At 43.1% G+C, this 17613-nt stretch overlaps 1 protein-coding gene across 2 annotated transcripts in view; it reads left to right on the top strand.

Annotated features, from left to right (window-relative positions):
* The first annotated feature begins 739 nt into the window (after positions 1 to 739).
* Positions 740 to 17613, top strand: part of atxn1a (ataxin 1a) — a 99513-nt gene continuing 82639 nt past the window's right edge. For both annotated transcript variants that reach the window (XM_037093332.1, XM_037093333.1), the window contains exon 1: positions 740 to 904. The gene's annotated coding sequence lies outside the window, so the exon portion shown is untranslated. The remainder of the gene's footprint in view (positions 905 to 17613) is intronic.

Raw genomic sequence — 17613 nt, 5'->3', positions numbered from 1 at the left:
AGAATTAACCACCTGTTGAAAGTCACTACATACAAACAGGGAGTAGCCTATCATTGGAGGAACTGTTTCTAACTACACTATTTTTCTGTAGACATCTATGGCCATAGTTGCCAGCTGCCATTAGCTAGTTAGCTCAGTTAGCCATGCAGCTAGTGACCCCAGGGCGACTCGAGTCTCCACAGACTTGCTGCTTGGAGCGATGAGGGAATCCTGTAACTCCGGCTCAGCAGCCTCAGAATGTAAAAGAGAGAGAGAGAGAGAGAGATACATTCAAATTCTGTTTTTTTTTAATTTTTTTTTTTAAATGCAATAATGACCTCTAAAATAGAAGTGGAAAAAGCAGTCTTAAGCACTACTTGATCTCGTGTCATGTTGGGGTTTGCAGGTGCCTCAGTTCACCTGAGGAAAATCCTAATATCACTGCAACTTGCTTTCAAGTGACGCTGGGTTAGGGAAGCTGTACATTATATTTGGCTTTTGCAGAAAAAAAATGTCTCTGTCACACAAAGACACGCATGCACGCGCGCGCGCGCACACACGCTCTATCCATATACACTTGATCTGATTCTGACATATGTCTGCTGCGCATCCACACGCCCCAGTACTGTCACTGAACTCCCCTTGTATTTCTGTGTGTGTGTGTGTTCTGCTCCCTCATATTTTTGCATGAGTAGCTCACAAACTGCTCCATTTTTGAACTTCTCTCCCTCTCTCCCTCTCTCCGCCTGTGTGTGTGTGTCTCTCTCCCTCTCTCTCTGGAGGTGGGGGCAGAGAGCTATTAGCTGTGCGCTGCAAACATCATTAGGAGGGGAGACGCTTTCCACCGTCAGCGCCGGAGCAGGGCAGAGGGGAGCCCTGGCAACAACGAGGAGACACAAACTCAGCAGCCCGCTACACACCGACAGTAAGTCCCACGACAAAAAAAAAAAAAAAAAAAACCCTGCTCCTTCAGTGCTCGTTTCGGCGACCTGTCATCGCCTCCGCCGTGCCACTTTTCTCTTCTTCTGGAGCCGCGGAGAGAGAGAAAATGGCTGGAAGAACTGGGTAGGGTGGCGCTGACGCTCCGGTTTACTTCAAAGCCTTGGGAAATGTTTACTTCGCCCTCTGACCTATTTCTAAGTGAGCAAACAGCCGGGGGTCGAGCGGGCTTTTTCGCGTGTACACTTGTCATTTCGGGGCGTCCGCGCGAAGTAGTGTTTTTAAGTGACGGAGAGGGGACGAGAGGCAGCGGAGGCTCGGCTCGGATTGTGACCGAGCCGAGGAGCGCGTTCGCCGGGGCGAGCCGGCGTCGGGCAGGCGCTGCACTTCCACTAACTGCGCCACTCGACCTCGGCTCCAACATTTCGCTTTTCTTTCTTTTTTTTTTTCTCTGCAGACTGTTTGTCAGTTTCTAACACGTCTCGCAACGTCGTTTCGAGACGCGTGTGTCTTCTTCTCAACTCTTTTCTCGCGGAGCAGGACTGTCATTAAATGTTTTCTTTTCTTTCTTGTTTTTTTTTTTTTAAATCTACGTTTCACCATCGCGGAAGTGTTTTCTCCGCACGAAAAGAGACGTAGAAACAAACTGAAGCACAGACAACATAATGTGTCTCGAGGCGTAGTTGTGAATGCATTATTTTATCTTATTTTATTTTATGCACGTTGTGGTCGTTTTTTTGTATTAAAAGGTGTGAGCGCCATGTAACATGTTACTCCACGGTGCTTGTACATCGCCAGCTGGTTGTAAAGGACATAGGGTTTGTGATTGCTGGACTGCCCGTGATGTCATTCATCCTAGCTTGGACCATTATATAACGGGACTGTAGGGAAGCCTGTGATAGCGGGCTATTTTTACACTGTTTACACCTCGGAGTTGCACTCAGGGTAGTCTCTGCGTCCCGAGCGGTAGCCTATGCTTCCACTCACATTATGAATTTAATATGGCATCCAGAGATGAGGATCGAGCGGACGGACAGATGTAGGCTGTGTGATGAAGATGACAACCCGCATTTATCTCCCCCCCCATCAGCTGCATCCAAGTGTGTCCCCCCCTCCTTGTCGTGTAATTATTTTCAATTTCAACAGAAGAAGTCGGATTTACTTGTTGATTATGTGTTTTTTGCTCCCTTCCCTGAGGCAATGAGCGAGCTAGTCGTCCTTAAGAGAGCTGCTACTGTACAAACACCTGATGAGAAGCTGCAGATACTGTGTTTATGACAGCATGTTGTGGTGATCCTGGTTGGGAGGATGCACTCAGTCATGCAATCCAAGCATCACAGTGTTAGGGTAATGCAACTTGATTGCTGTCACTTTTTGAATTACCTCAATATCAAATCCATGCAAATAAGGACGACTAAGATGACTTTTATTTAATCTTAATATTGAGTGCATTTGGTTTCACAGAGCGCTGTCATGTGTGCACATGTGCATGGTGACAGACAAGTATGTCATTCTTTATTTTGAAAATGTAATCCTGTTAGTAATCCCATTGTTTTTTTGTTTTTTTTTACTATCTGTAATCCAATTACATCTTTTTACAGTTACATCTTTTGTATCGTAATTACACAATCCTGTTACAAGCCCAGTTGCAGTACATCTGAATATATTAAGATCATTAGCTCAACAATCAATAAGTAAATGTTTAACTGCAAGAGTTGGGTTGACTGTTAAAATGAAAAGGTTTGACTGATACTTTTGTATCTGATGCACTGAAAAGTTTGCTGGTTAACATCCATAAAGTTGATACAGACTTTGCAATATTTCTATGGAGCATAATTACATTTTTCAAGGTGTGCTTGTGAGCACATTGTGCCTCAAAACCATGTGGTTTCTTTCCAAAATAGTGCATTCAAACACTTTCGGCACCCTGCAGCCTCTCTGCTGACCAGCCATATCTGTTTACATAGCAGACTTTCAGTAAACATTTATGTACAGTATTTGAGACCTAGCGAGCACACAGATTCGGTTCGACGTTTATAAAATATACAGTAATTGATACAAGTGGCTCTCACCGATTGCAGACAGATGCTGTCTCATAGATACTAAATGAGAAATGATCTCATGTGTGGTGCTCATAGATCTTGCTGAAATGCCCACACTGACATTGCACAGCTTCCTGAATAGTGAAAGGGATATAGTGGGTGTGTAATTTTTGTACGAGTTGAAAAAAAATGTGAAAGTATTTTTATGAATAATTTCATTTAGAACATGGCGATGAATGATCTTTCACTGATCAGACTGAAGCGGCCTTTTAAAGTCTCGCCTCTACTCAGAAACATGTCTCTCTTCTTGTTCTTACAGCTGAATGTTTGAGCGTCATTGTGTATAACGATGAAAGTGCAGAGCTAGACACGAGAAGGCTGATATTTATCGCTGAATGTGGAAAGTTTGTCTGGGCCCATTGAAAATTGAATTTTAAAGAGGTGGGCCTAAGAGCATGATTTGTGACAACACAAATAGTCTGGGAGCTAAAGAATGGCCATGGCTGTGAATTCATAAATGCTGAAACACACCAAAAAATCAAGAAAAAATACTTGATTCTGCCTTTGCTCTTCAATATCTACATAGTCTAGTAACCCCGGTGTAGAATTTGTCGTGTAGTATTAAATACCATAGTGTCACCAACAATAATAAGAAGTGGTTAAGGGTATATAGTCTTTATATCTCCATTGTAAAGTCTGGAAGGTGACAGTTGTTGAGTATTTTTATGATCACCTGGGCGAGGCAAGCAGAAAGAGAACTGTGAGCGACTGAGCTATTGTTAAGTTATATTTGAGTATATTAAAAAAAACTTCAGTATTGCTACTGTTATCATATCATATACATTTGCTCGTCTGTTTTGTTGAATTCTACTTTATCAGCATTGGAAAATATATATATTTCAGTATATCAGTATGACATTTTGCGAATTTCATTGAAAATGTATTAATGGTGCTTAAATGACTTTGAGGAATTTGAGTTGAGAATTTTGCTCATCCTGTTCTCTTAATTGTAGAGTCAGCAGGCTGGAGACGGAGTGAGCTAGCTATCGGGGATGAAATGGAAACAAATCACTTAGCATCAGCTCTGTAACAGGGGATGACTCGAGGAGAAGGTGTTAAAGCGAAGGAGGCCCAGTATTATCCCCTGTGGAATACCATGTGGAGGTCTCTGAGGTCATGGTCTAAATACAGACAAACTGTTGTTCTCAAGAGAACAAGCAAAGATGTACAGCATCTGTTGACAAGAAGAGTGGAGAAAGTGTGTGGGTCAGCTGTACTGTGCATTGAATAGGGCACTTCTGGTGTTGTAATTTTTCGCAGTATTTAGTAAAAGCAACACAGGACACTTCAGGATTGATTTTTATAAAAGTTGGATAAATGGAACAACAGTTAAACTCAGTTGTTCCAGAGCCAGGTCTGTCAGGACGGGGTTTAACGACCAAGACTTGATGATAATACAAAGGGTGGAGCGTGAAGCTGACAAGCTTCTACATGAAAATTGACTGAAATGATCATTCAATTTTGATTATAAAAATCAAAAGCAGGATCAGTGATTCAGCCAGTATTTTTTTTCTCTCCACCCGCGCCTGCTTGCACACTCCAGATGCTTATCCTGCGTGGTTTAAAGAAAATCAGCTGACTGATACATGAGGTAACTGACAGTGTTACAGATACTGGGTTTGTTTTCTTTCTCAGAGATCCTTTATTGATTTGTTTGGGAAGAGGGTTTACTCCAGACAGGTTTGAGAAACCAAACTTTGCAACAAACTCATACTCTGTCTTGTGTTATTTATCGTTGAATCCCTGACGGGTGGTGTTTTCTTGTTACTTCTTGTGAATAATATTTGAACCTGAACCTGCAGAGAGCCACCAGGATCAACTTAAGCTGTTTTTGTATGATACCACTATCTTTTTTTTTTTTCTTTTTTTTATACAGTTTGTGAAAATGTAAATGACAGTTTCTCTGGGCATGAAACCATCTGTTGATCTTACCAAATCCAGATGTGACCTCAAAATGAATTGCCAAATTTGAAATGTTCGAATTGAAAATCGAATCAGATCTTGACCTTAAGTCCAAAAGCAAAATCCAATCTTGGATTTGGAGACTCATGACACCCCTCATAGGTAAACAGAGGGACTGCTAGAGATTTAGGTAGGAGGATAAAGACCAACCAGGTGCCAAGGTGGTCCAAAACTGACATGTGGAAATGCTAAAATCTATTTTGTCTGTTAAACTGTAGAGATAGTAGTTGTGGTTGGTCAACAGTTGGAAGTCAAGTAATTTCAGATTGGAGCAGAGAGGGATTTGATTGTGTCCAACAGAGTACCAGGTTTATTATTCTCCAGGTTTGTAAAAGCTGTGGCTTTGTCTGAGTTTTGATGGTGAGTGTGGAGGCTTTGTGGTAGGGAAACACCAAACTGTAGTGCTCTATTATGCAGATGCCGCTGTGAATCAGGGGTGCTGTTCCACCCACGTACCACTCACACTCGCACTAACACACACACGCACACACACACTCACACGCTTACCACTGCCACCATAGCCTTTGATTCCAGCCGCCACTCACTTTCAAATGGTAATGAGAGGCAATTAGAAGCCAATGTGTCCTAATCACAAGCCATTTAACTGAGCTTGGCTCATTTGTCAGAGCCATATGCGCACACAGACCCACACGCTCAAACACACATGAATACACACATCTGCTAGATCATGCCACAGTTCTTGTCTTTGTCTACTTATGTAAGGGAAAAGAGGAAAATTGTGTGTTAGCGGGCGTGTGCTTGAAAGAGACAGCGAGAGATTTCCAGGTAATGATTGGGCGGAGGTTTTCACGGCTGAATGAATAAATGACAGAAATGGCTCTATGCTCCAACCTGCTAATACAGGCAGAGTGTCTGATGGGTGGGTGGGGCAAATGGGCCGACCAATGGCTGAAACAGGTGTCTGTGTGTATTTGAGGAGAAATTAGTTGGGACAAAAGTACCTTTCTCTCAACTTACAGAATCACTTTGGCAGATTACACACTGCGGGTGGAGGTAAGATGAAGGGTAAACACCACCTGAAACAGCATTAATCCATACCCTGCCACATCCTGCTGTTTTGGCATGCATTGTCCTCTGCTAGATCGTGATGTCATCGTGATTGCAGGTAAAAGTGAAAACCTTACACTGCACTGAGATGTGCAGTAGAAACGTATGTTAATCATGCTGCGTCAGATAAAAGTCTATTTAACACAATACCACATTAAAAAGGAACTATAAGCTCATATGTACAACCAAAGTTTTTTCTGGCCTTTGCAACAATGTTCAGCATATTGATCAGAAATTGCTCTCCTGTTTCCCCCATTGCTTTCCTCCTCAATATCTCTTGGCTATGTTGACTTTCACATGTACACGCTTTGTTTCATACGGGATCATAAAAAATAAGTCAGCTGCAGTGTTGTTACATCCACTCCACACTGCTGTCACAGGTTATTCCCCAGTCACCAACTTTTACACGAAGAAGCTGCACGAGCCACACAGGGAAGAGGAAAAAGCAACGAAGGTAGTAAGGTGCTGAAACAGGATTTAAAAAAAAAAATAAAAAAAATGGCAGTGTGTGAGAAAAATGATTTTTGAAAACATAAAGAGCGGTGGTGGGTGTGGGTGGGGGCAGATCAAGAGATTGAGCTGTCTGGTTGAACCATGCGGCGCGCTCAGACCTTTTCAGCTTTTCCTTTCATCCTCCTCTATTCACGAGTGCACGTGCATTGCACACCAGAGAAAGGACACACTCTCACACACAGAATACTGCTTTTAGAAGGGGATCAATGAGAGTTTTTTGTATTTTGTGTGAAAGAACATTCCACCGTTTGTGATCGTGTGTGGCTTTATTGCTTAGTGCACGGTCTTGTGTTTCTTAGACTGCCGTCTGTATGAGCAGCGAAAAGCAATTCAATTGAGGTGCCGCGGCAAGCACTTAAATCTGCAATTCGTGGAGGCTATAAAGAGTGAAAACATGTCAGTGGTTATAAAGAGGTCAATGAGAGCACTCGAAGTCCCTTTAGTCATTTCTAGATGATGATGGGATCAAAAGTATACATTGTAACATTCAGAGCACTTCAAAGGGTGCTTTACAGTACTCTTTGTCAAAGTACGCTTTATGTGTCAAAGTGCGTGTGTAATTCTGCAGTCTTTGTGACCCTGTTTCTGTGCGTGCCGTTTTTGTTTTGAGGCGGCAATCTAATCAATACCAATCTTCTGAATGGCTGAGGTAATCCCAGTGTTTGAATGAGAGAGAGAGAGACACACACACACAGAGGCAGAGAGGACTGAAGCCATCCTACAAACTTGTGTTACGCTGTCGGGTCGATAAGCCACTGCACGGCTCAATAACCATGTGAAAAAGGGAAGCTGGCTTTGGGACTTAGTTCGGCCGTGTGTTGGCTTTGGCTCTGTAATGGCTGTCAGTGTTGCTGACATGATATACAGTTGTCTATATGCCAGGCAAGTTGCTGTAAAAAGGCTAAACTGGACTGAACTCCGGACTGTATAATGTCTGAAAGTAGTAGTATCTCCTGTAGGCAAAAATACAAGCTACAAACGCGCAGCAGTGTGGGTCCCTGCAACTAAAATTGGCTAAAATCGCCCAAACTGTTTCGTAAACTCTCCCTCGAAAGACAGTTGCTGTGCCTGAGCTGTACATGAAATATGATGCCTCATGTAAGTCATCATGCAATGGTTGATTCAGTACGCTGCCCCTTTGATGTCTCTGCCTTGATTCATATTTGATCATACTCCAAGCAAAGCCGGGGTGAGTGGAAATGGTTTTAAGCTTTGGCCTTTTGAGGGCCAAGTTAAATGAGGGAGACTGATAACGGCTCATTCTTTATAGGATGTCCAAATGTGGCTGGAGTTATTTCTCTACGTTTGATAGTATTATAGAGTGCATCACGGCGCAACGTCTCTAAGCTCTTTCAACTACGCCTTTTTTGTTTCTTTAATGATTATTCTCCAACTCCCTTCTCTAAAATGTTTTTTTTCTACTCGTCTCCCTTCTTCAAAAACAGTTAGTTGCCCACGTCTTCTCTTCTCTTCTCTTCTCTTCTCTTCTCTTCTCTTCTCTTCTCTTCTCTTCTCTTCTCTTCTCTTCTCTTCTCTTCTCTTCTCTTCTTCCTGCTGGCCCAGTCATCTCTGCCTTATCCTTATCTGAGGCAGGAGAGGATTACAGTGGGGAGCTGACACTGACTGGCAGTCAGACAGCTCCTGCAGACGCTTCTCTTCCCCATAGAGCTCCAGGCCTGGGACAGGGATAAGCTGACAACCTGGGACAAAGCCAGATAGATAGTGATGAAGAGGAGAGATGAAAGAAGAATGCTTGGAATCGGGGTCATCTTCATATATCGAAGCCCAAATGAAATTATTTGTATTACTCGAACATAAGCATCACACTCACGGGTATTGTCTTTGTAAACATTAGGATAACTTTTACATATTCAAAACTTACTTTGAAACTTACTCTGTCCTGCCAGACAGGCTACAAAGTTTTCTTGCAGTTTGTTCCTTCACTTATGGCTGAAGTCTTCAACTTCTGCCCTCTAAATTCTTCACGCCATCATGACCTTGTGATTATGAAAAGGCATCATCACCTGCTCAGTTAGGTGAATCCAAGACACTCGCTTGCATTGTTGGCAGCTGTGTTTCTTTTCTGTGGACTGCTATTGGTTTGTTTCTTTTATTCATGCCGTTGTTGTTTGAGTCTCCTTACCTTCGCTTTCTCAGCTAAATTAGTTTCGCCCCTCTGAGGCTGGACAGGGCTATTTTACGTATATGTGATGCAGAGATGACAACTCTTTTTAAATGTTATGGAGATGTGTGTCAGTGGTGACGAGAGACAGTTTTGTTGACTAGCTGAGACCAGACCTGAGAATTGAAGCTAATGCAGAAGAACCAAGAACTACAGTTTCTCGAATGGCTACTTTAGGCTGGCTCCAAAAGTGAGACAATCCCGATAAAAGTGGCCAATCATCGGTGATTGAGACCATTGTGTCCGAGCGACGATGGGAAACTTTGCCACATCGACTGGGATCATCATACGCCAGCTCAGTCGCTATCGCCCAGCCCTAGATCAAAATATTTGCCTGGGGCTGAGGAGGATCATTCATGTGCCTGAAGAACACGTACATTTAAGTTAAAAAATGACCTCATGTGCTTGCCTTTTGTGGTACCTCTACCTCATTGGTTGGGAGTGAAGCCTCTAGACCCTCATCTGCAAGGTGGGTGTGTGTGTTTGTGGGTATCAACAATGACTTAACTCTGAGCCAGGAGGATATGCATTTAGAGAGAGGAATTCAATAACAGGAAAATGGCCAGTGATAGAAACAATCCCTGGAATACCAAAACCCACCCTTCACCAGTGTTGTTCTTGGCACAAGCTCGCTTTCCATTACTACCGTTTACTCCTAGAGATTGCTGATGTCAAGCACAATGCATCCCCAAACATCTCATTTCATTGATGGTTCACGATGTGGCATGTGCAGCGAAGTCCTGAATTCCAGTCTGTCCACAGCCAGTTGTTGTCACCGTCCCCCCTCTGGATGAAAAACATTGGACTTGGGTCACCATATGTTCAGGGGCACACATGGGTGGGCACCGGAGGACAGGTTGAGACAAGCCTGTGCAACCAAACCACAGGCAATATTTAAAACGGTGTCTGTAAGGCTGAAACTATTTCCTCTCCAGCGGAGCTGTGGTGTGGTTTGAACAGAGCAAGTTGCTGGATTTCTTCTGTTCGTCTGTCTATCTGGCTGGCTGCGTGACTGGTAGTTGCGGCTTGGCCAGTCCATCTATTTTACTGGATGGCTGGAAGGCTTGGATGGCCGCGGATCAGCCTCATCTGGCCGGACATTTGACTGGATGCTTGGCTGCAGGCTGACAAGCTTTCTGGATACCCGTCTGGCTGACTGACTTGCTGGCTGCCTGACTGACTGACTGGCTATTATTTCTGGGCCTTCCTTTAGCTGTGTGGTAAGCTCATGACATTGGAACAGGGACATTTGGCTATGACGGTCAGGGAGGTGTGCTTAAACACTGATGACAGAGATAAGACCGAGTGAGCCAAGATGTTCCCTGCCTGCCCACAAGACCCTGGAGTCCATCACCAATTACAGGATCAGCACCTCTTTAGAGAGTGTCCCCTTTTTCAGTTTGTCTTTCATGAATCTGTGATAGTTTTTTTTTTATCTTTGCTAAGTTTCTCAAGTGGCCTGCTACTACTGCTTGACGAAGCACTAAAGCGTCCCCTGAAAGTAACAGTATCGCGCACATTGTCGGCTGAGGAGAGGCAACTTAATTGGTGCTATAAATTACACAGACGCATTCTAAGATGGTGACATTACTCCTGCTCTGAGTGTAGTGACAAAGGCACAGTGCAAGACAAATATGTCTGTACATAGTTAATGGTATTCATTTTTGTGGTTTTGTGCATAGTACTGCACCGATAACTTAAAGAGAAATCCAATATCTTCCAGCTGTTACACTTTAACAAAAGGTGAAAAGGTGGAATGCTATTTCACACATTTCACTGGTTGCATAAGATTGCTGTAAAGTGTTCGGTATTTTAGTGTGTGTGATCTAGTGCTGTCAGTCTTCCTCTGTATTCCCATTCGAATACCATTCCTGATAAATTTATGATATTATGATAATGTTATTACTTGAAGTGTGACATGAAGTGGGGATGGGAGAGTGGTGGAGGAATGCAGTCTTGAGCCACAGGTCAGATTTGAACCCTGGGCAGCTTCAGCGAGGACAGGTGCACACTCTACCATCTGATCAATCCCCGCGCACCCCTCTATTCAAATCTTGAATACTTAACTGGTGCTGCGACCAATGACTTTTTTGAAAAGTTGAGAGATTTTCAACTAGAAGTGCTCTGAAAGAAGACGTCGGGAGCAGCCCTTTTTTTCTCTGTGCTGGCTGCCCATTGGAAATAATCGAAAAATGCCATTGGCTCTACGAAAAACAGTGTGGACATTGGCCCTTAACCTACCAATGAACAAAAAATACACATTTGAATGATAATTTAACTCCAGAAATTCTTTTCAACAGCCCTGGTCTGATCAGATTAGTGTTTTTTCCACTGGAACACCAAGTGTGTGAGAGTCAGGCGACAAGCTACAACACAGATACATGAGGTTAATGTGAGGTTTCACTGTGGTCTGGCTTTCCTGACACTGTCATCTACTATCAACGGCCACAGTGGGAGAGGTGACTTGGCTGAAAAATGTGTCATACCCCGATTGCATGAGCCACAATAGTACACACTCATGCATACACTCCACACTCCATGCAGAATTGCACGTTTCACATCAATCTCAAACGTGACTTGCATAATGTAAAGACATTCGTGGCACGTATTTGTCTGGACATACAACACAGAAACCTGATGCAGCTGTGCCTGTGCTAGGGTACACATCCTTTGGAGGGGTTTGCCCAGGGAAAATACCTGCGGTAGGAGAAGAAAGTTGACCTAATGGGAAATCACAAGGCATCCTCATCAGACCAAAAATAATTTGTACATTCCATAACCTTAATAGCGCTTACGGGAACTTTAAAACTTCAGAGTTCAGCCAGCCACAGTTTTGAATATCAGGTGGTTTTGGATTCATCATCGTCATAGAACACATAGGTGTCTTTCATACGTATGGCTCACCTCAGGAGAAATCGGAGGTGTAATTTGTGAAAACGCACAGGCCTGCAATGGCTGTTGCCGCCAGCAATGTCAAAAACATTACATTTGTGATAAAAACATGTGTAAGTAACTCTGCTACTTTTGATGTGGATCCCTTATTCATCCAAACCACCAGAGTAGGTAGATCCCTTTTAAAAGTGTCTAAAGACGTCTTCTTCAGCATGAGGTTTTAATTCAGATGTTATCCTTGGTGGAAGGTTGTCGGTTGTCAGATGTTGTTTCCATTTGTTAGGAGACATATTTTTTTCTTATTTTCTCTTCGCTTTAGTGCCATTTATCCCCGTAGATTGCTTTGGTGTGAGTTGCTGCATTTTAGAGATATTGGCAATAAAGATAACTGCCTTCTCTTAGATATAATGGAACTAGACGGCTCTGTGGTGCTTAAAATGCCAATGTCTTTCTAGGTATCAGGACCCGATTTCTTTAGATGATCCAGAGACCTTAGTTCCAGCATTTGCACGTTTGAACTAGGCTTGGGTCAATATTAGACATTATTAAATATGTGTGAAATGCAGTGTTTTTCATGATATCGAATGTTGATAACAGATGTTATGGCATTTGCTGGCTTCAGGGTCAACACGCATCTATATCTGGGAGGCACACAGCGTTTGAACAAAAAGATATGGCGGTCTCTGTTTCTAAGATGAATGCCAGCTTTGGAGTTGAGGTGGTAGAAAATGGCAAGCCAAGGGATTTGAATGAGGCTACAAGTCATCTTTGCCATTAACAGGACAAAAGAACAAACTATGCGACTCCAAGTCTCAGCTCCTCACACTAAAACAATATAGATTGATTGTTAATGCTACAAGTACAAGGAAAAATCTGTGTATTTTTGATTTTGGGGTGAATTGTCCATTTACTATTGTGGTTGTAGTGATGTGCTGTAAGACCACAGTAATGATTCAGGGCCATACAAATAAAGTGACTTTATATTGCCAGTTGTTGCTTCTGTGCTCTTCGCTGTGTTCCTCTGATACTGTAGCTTGCCCCATAAATGTCACAGGAGTGCGACACAGATAAAAAGAAAATTGTGAGTTTCCGCACCGCCTTTGCTACACTGTGTGATTGGTAATGCGTTCTGAAAATGTTGGCACAATATTTCCCACAGCACTTTAAGACATCCTCCATCAAGGCACATTCTGAATGGGCTCCTACTACGCCTGCTTGTCAGATGTGAAGCTTTAACCACTAACCTCCTATCAAGCCTCTCACTGCCAATTAGCCTCAAAACCCAACAACAGACAATCTTTTTGAGTGAGGAGATGCTTTCGCCCCCCCCTTCCTCTTTCAGCCCAGTGCTTTTGTTTTTGAGGCGAGCGCCCAGTCAGCTTGGTTTAATCCTACATAACGTGCCATTAGCTCTGCTAGCGATTTTGCCCCCACACTACCTCTAGCGTGGCTGCCTGAGATGGATAGCTGAGTGCATTTGCAACCTCACAGGACACTGTAGGCTGCTGCTGAAAGGGTGAGGGTAGAGGTGTGTGTGTGTGTGTGTGTGTGTGTGTGTGTGTGTGTGTGTGTGTGTGCGGTGGGTGAGAGTACAGAGGTAGCATAACCCTTTTAGGAGGCACTTCATGGACACCATTTACACTTACTCAAAGCAAGAGGGCTGTCGTGTGGTGAGGGGAAAAAGTGTGTGAATGTAGGTCAGGGGTGAGGGTCATTAATGAGTAAGAACATTTAAAATTCATGTTGTTTCAGGACATCGAACCTGGACAAAATGCACCTGTCAAAACTGCCATCGCTTATGTAGCACATGTGGACTTTTTCAGGTATGTTTTTTCGAGGCAAACTACATCATTTAGATGCCGAATCACGGCACCCAACCGCTGATTATGTGATTGTTGTGATTCAAAAGGCCTCAAAATGTAGTAATCAGAAATGAGTTGGACTTGTTTTGAACCAGCTTTGCACAGTTGTTGCATCTGGAATACTAAAGAGATCTTTGATTATTTGGCCCTTTCAAACTGTAACAACAAAAGCACATTGAGGAGATGAGTCTGATCACGGCCAGGTCTCCTGTGTGCTACTTGGGTTTTATAAGTGTTAAAAACATGGATCCCAACTCGATTGGGTCACTGGTGGGAAGACTTCTTTTGAATTATCCGATTTGAAGGTGAAAGACTGTTAATGTGCTACTTTCTGCCAGAGACTAAACAATTGTGGCGGTTGCCAACAGTCCAGATCAGATAAAAGTCTGGAATTTACTATTATCTGCAAGTGTTTCAAAAGGTATTCAGTATACCTGTCTGCCACATCAACTGTCCTCGGCTGGGTAAAGAAAACCTCAAGTTGACATATTTTTAACTCGCTTCAATATTTTTGAGTTCAGCTCTTGGTTGGACCTGATTGATGGTTCAATACCACTGGTGTTGATGCACTTAGATCCCATTCAGTAGATTGCCTTGTTTAATATCCAACATATTTTCTCTGTTTTCCATTCACCTTCATAAATTCCAGGTAAGGTAAAATGAATTAGTTGTTCTGCCTGTTTTGTCCGTACTTTGGCTCAAATATTCATTCCTCTAGAGATATTATCTAACACTCTACATTATAGTGAGACCTGATTTGCCGCTGACATACAGCGCTGTCACATTCATTGAACGATGATGGTAAAACATTCAGGCAACTTGCTTCAACCTATCTGTTCTTGGACATCAGACAACCCAAGGTCTCTATGTAGAAAAGGGTAAGCCAGATTTTCTGGGCTTTTGATGAAAACCCGGCAGCAACATGCTCTCTCTATCTCACACACACACACACACAGATGCAGAAATTTACAGACTCACACTGCTGGATTTTTTTTATTTTTTTTTTTTCAGTTTGGTCAAACTGACCTGAACTCTGTGGCCTTTTCCTCAGAGCTCGAGTGACCCTGAACTCATGTGAGGGATACAGTGATTCACTGTGACACTGAACATCAGCTAGCATCTGCTAATACCCTCCTAGTGGATTAACCGCTGAAGAAATTGCAGACTGGTTTGAACTTACTGCTGCTGATCATTTGGTATGTTATGAGATTTTCAACAGCTATGCTGCCAGGATACAGATCCTTCCCATGATCCTCGCCTAACGCCTTTCCGCTTTATATAGCAAGACATGACAGCCTTGTTGACATGCTAGAAACCGTTGTGTGTTTCAGACCTTACAGCTCTTTTCTGTTTTATATTGTGACAGTTGCTGTGCTCATGGTCTGGTTAGGTTTAGGTGCAAAAACCACATGGCTGGGATTTGAATGATCATTCGTCTTAAAATACCCGCTTTGTTGCCACAAACGCAGTTGGAGATGTTGAGAGGTTGCGTGTTCAAGACCCTTGTTTTTGTCACCATGAACGCAGATGGAAATTGTCTGAGGTTTCCTTTAAGATATCCAGTGGTTTCACACTTGCAAATGTTGAAATGCAGTCTCAAAATGCGGTCACTGCGTTGACAGCCTTCTTGCTCGGTGCCACACCGTCCCCTCTACATGACAGTAATTTCATGAACACGAGATGTGAATCTGACACGTATTGCGCAAATGTAATTATGGTACAAAGGCCTATGACAATGACCATTTTTAAAGTATCAGGGTCTCGCAGAAATTTTAACTGCTCGCATTTTATAACGGTGACTGTGCTGTTGATACTTCATATTGCCACTGCACATGAGCACAAGGCAGGCGTTTGTTTTTGGAGGTTGTTCTTTACATTTGAGTTTTGCTGCTCACTGGTATGAGCCACTTGCTGCTGTCTAGCCGGCAGCTCGGTTGTTAGTGCTGACTCCCTGTGTTTATATTTGGTTGTTCACAGATGTCATGGATACCTCAGGAAAAAGGCTTGCAAAATACTCTCTGCGTCAGTCGCCTTCTTCGGAAAGATTGCTGCATTTCATCTGCATCCGTGCATTTCATTAGGGCTAAATGCACTAGAGACATGACAAAATGCAGTGTCAGAGTTTGCTTCGCTCGCTAGGTACGCCAGTGCATGAGTTGTAGTCAATGTAGTCATTCACAAGCATGTTAAAATGTGCGTGCATGTATGCAAGTGTGACTGCGTTTCACTTCCTGTCTGCTGACTTGCAACAAGTCTGAGCTTTATCACCATGACCTACAGGCTATCTGTGTTTCATAAAAGCTTCTCTTGGAAGTGATCACCTCTTTTTTTTTTTTCTTTTTTTTTTTTCTGTTGATTCGGTGGCGATGTTGAAACAGGCGCACCCCTTTTTTCAGCTGAATGATCGATCAACATGACCAACCATGAGTTCAAAGATTCACATTGCAAAAGATTTCTTTCAGTCCCCAAATCACAACAGGGAAACTCAAGTCCCCTCTCTCCCGCAAACACCCAGGGATTGGATTCTCGGAGACCTTGCACAAGGCTGCTAAGAAGCTGCGGGATTTGCAGGCTTCCATTTGAACTTTTTGCAAGGGTTTTTCTCCGTCCTAAGTGTGTTTGCCAAGCGCAACACATGATTATAGTCCACCAATAGCATTACTACTCAGGCCCCTCTTGGTTGAGCTTTGGAGGGGAGATTTGGAGGGTTTATATTGTTGTTGTTTACTTCTAATCTTTTAAAACTGAGGCACAGTTTCATAATGCCTCGTAAAAGTAGTAAGCTTGTGTCCTGTGCTCATTTATACGGTCTCTCTGTTTGTAAGCCCCATGAGACGTGAAAAGAAAGGTTTTGACCAGATGTGGTTTCAGCTCAGACCGTCTAGTTTGCTCTGAGAATTACCTTCAGCCGCGCACGCAGTGAAAGATTTGTAACGTGCACCATTGTTGCTCTTTTTACAGCGCTAAGATGGTGGGTCACTAAAAGCCTTCGTTTTTGGGTAAATTGACAACTACGGTGAACACGTTTTCTTCCCTAGTTTGTGTTTTCATCGTATGGTTTATATGAAATGAAGCATTTGGGCAAAATCATGCAACACCTCCTCTGTAGACCCATTTAACCGAACAGTAATTTCAGCCATGTCCTGCAGACCAAAGTGCTGTGAGTCATGGAAGATTTCCAGCCTGATTCTCAACATTTGCGTGTGACTCAGCGTGAGCAGGACCTGGCTGCAATATGTTCATCTCTGACTGTCTTTTAAGAGAGATCCGAGGTCCAAGTTTGTTTGTTTTTTTTTTTTTAGTAGGGAGAAAAAAGCCTGAAGTTAATTAAAGTGTAGTGTTCCAGAGTATGTCAGTTAGATTATTGATTGATTTGAAGCTGATCAGTTTCTCTCATTTCGTGTTGCGTGACGCAGCGCTCATCCTCGTAGTGATGCAGCGTTGTGCACCAACAGCAAGGCGAGCATCATGAGCACTGTTTTGACTCTAATGAGGCCTTTCAATTCCCTGGGATATTTTTTTAATCCTTTAAATTGATCCTTTCATTTGCGCTGAGCTGAGAAGCTTTGTGTAAGCTACTTTTGAAAATATCTAATACTATATTCCATTCACAGCTAATTGCTTTACATTAAAAGCTGCAACAAATGCAATTCACGCAGATTTTATAGATCCTATTCACATCTTTTTGCAACATGAAGAGGGTTTGCGGACCCCCAGTCAGCCCACGGCGAGGAGTGTAATATCTAATGTTTAGGGTGTTACAGAATGCTAATGCACCGTCCTGTCAAGTTCAGAACAGCAGGAAAACATTAACTCAGCAGGCTGATGAATGGAAGCGAGGGACTGATATTTAAAAAGTGTTATCCTCGGCTCTTACGCTCCCTCTCGGCTGCTGCTTCATCGGGAGAATCGCTCGATTATCACACCAACGCGGTGTGCGTGTAGCTGTGCACGTGTAGCTGTGCACGTTTTCTGGACATAGAGCGAGTTCAATGTGTGTGTTTGGGTGTGTGGGTGTGTATGTGTGTGTGTGTGGCTGAAAGGAACTGCAGTAATTTCACTAGAGCCAAAATTGTGCACTTGCCCCACTTTCAGTCTTTTAATCATGTATAGA

This window comes from Acanthopagrus latus, chromosome 3, assembly GCF_904848185.1.
Source record: "Acanthopagrus latus isolate v.2019 chromosome 3, fAcaLat1.1, whole genome shotgun sequence".
NCBI classification, from domain to species: domain Eukaryota; kingdom Metazoa; phylum Chordata; class Actinopteri; order Spariformes; family Sparidae; genus Acanthopagrus; species Acanthopagrus latus.
Note: the sequence above shows the minus strand (reverse complement) of the source record. Positions and strands in the feature narration are given on the sequence as shown.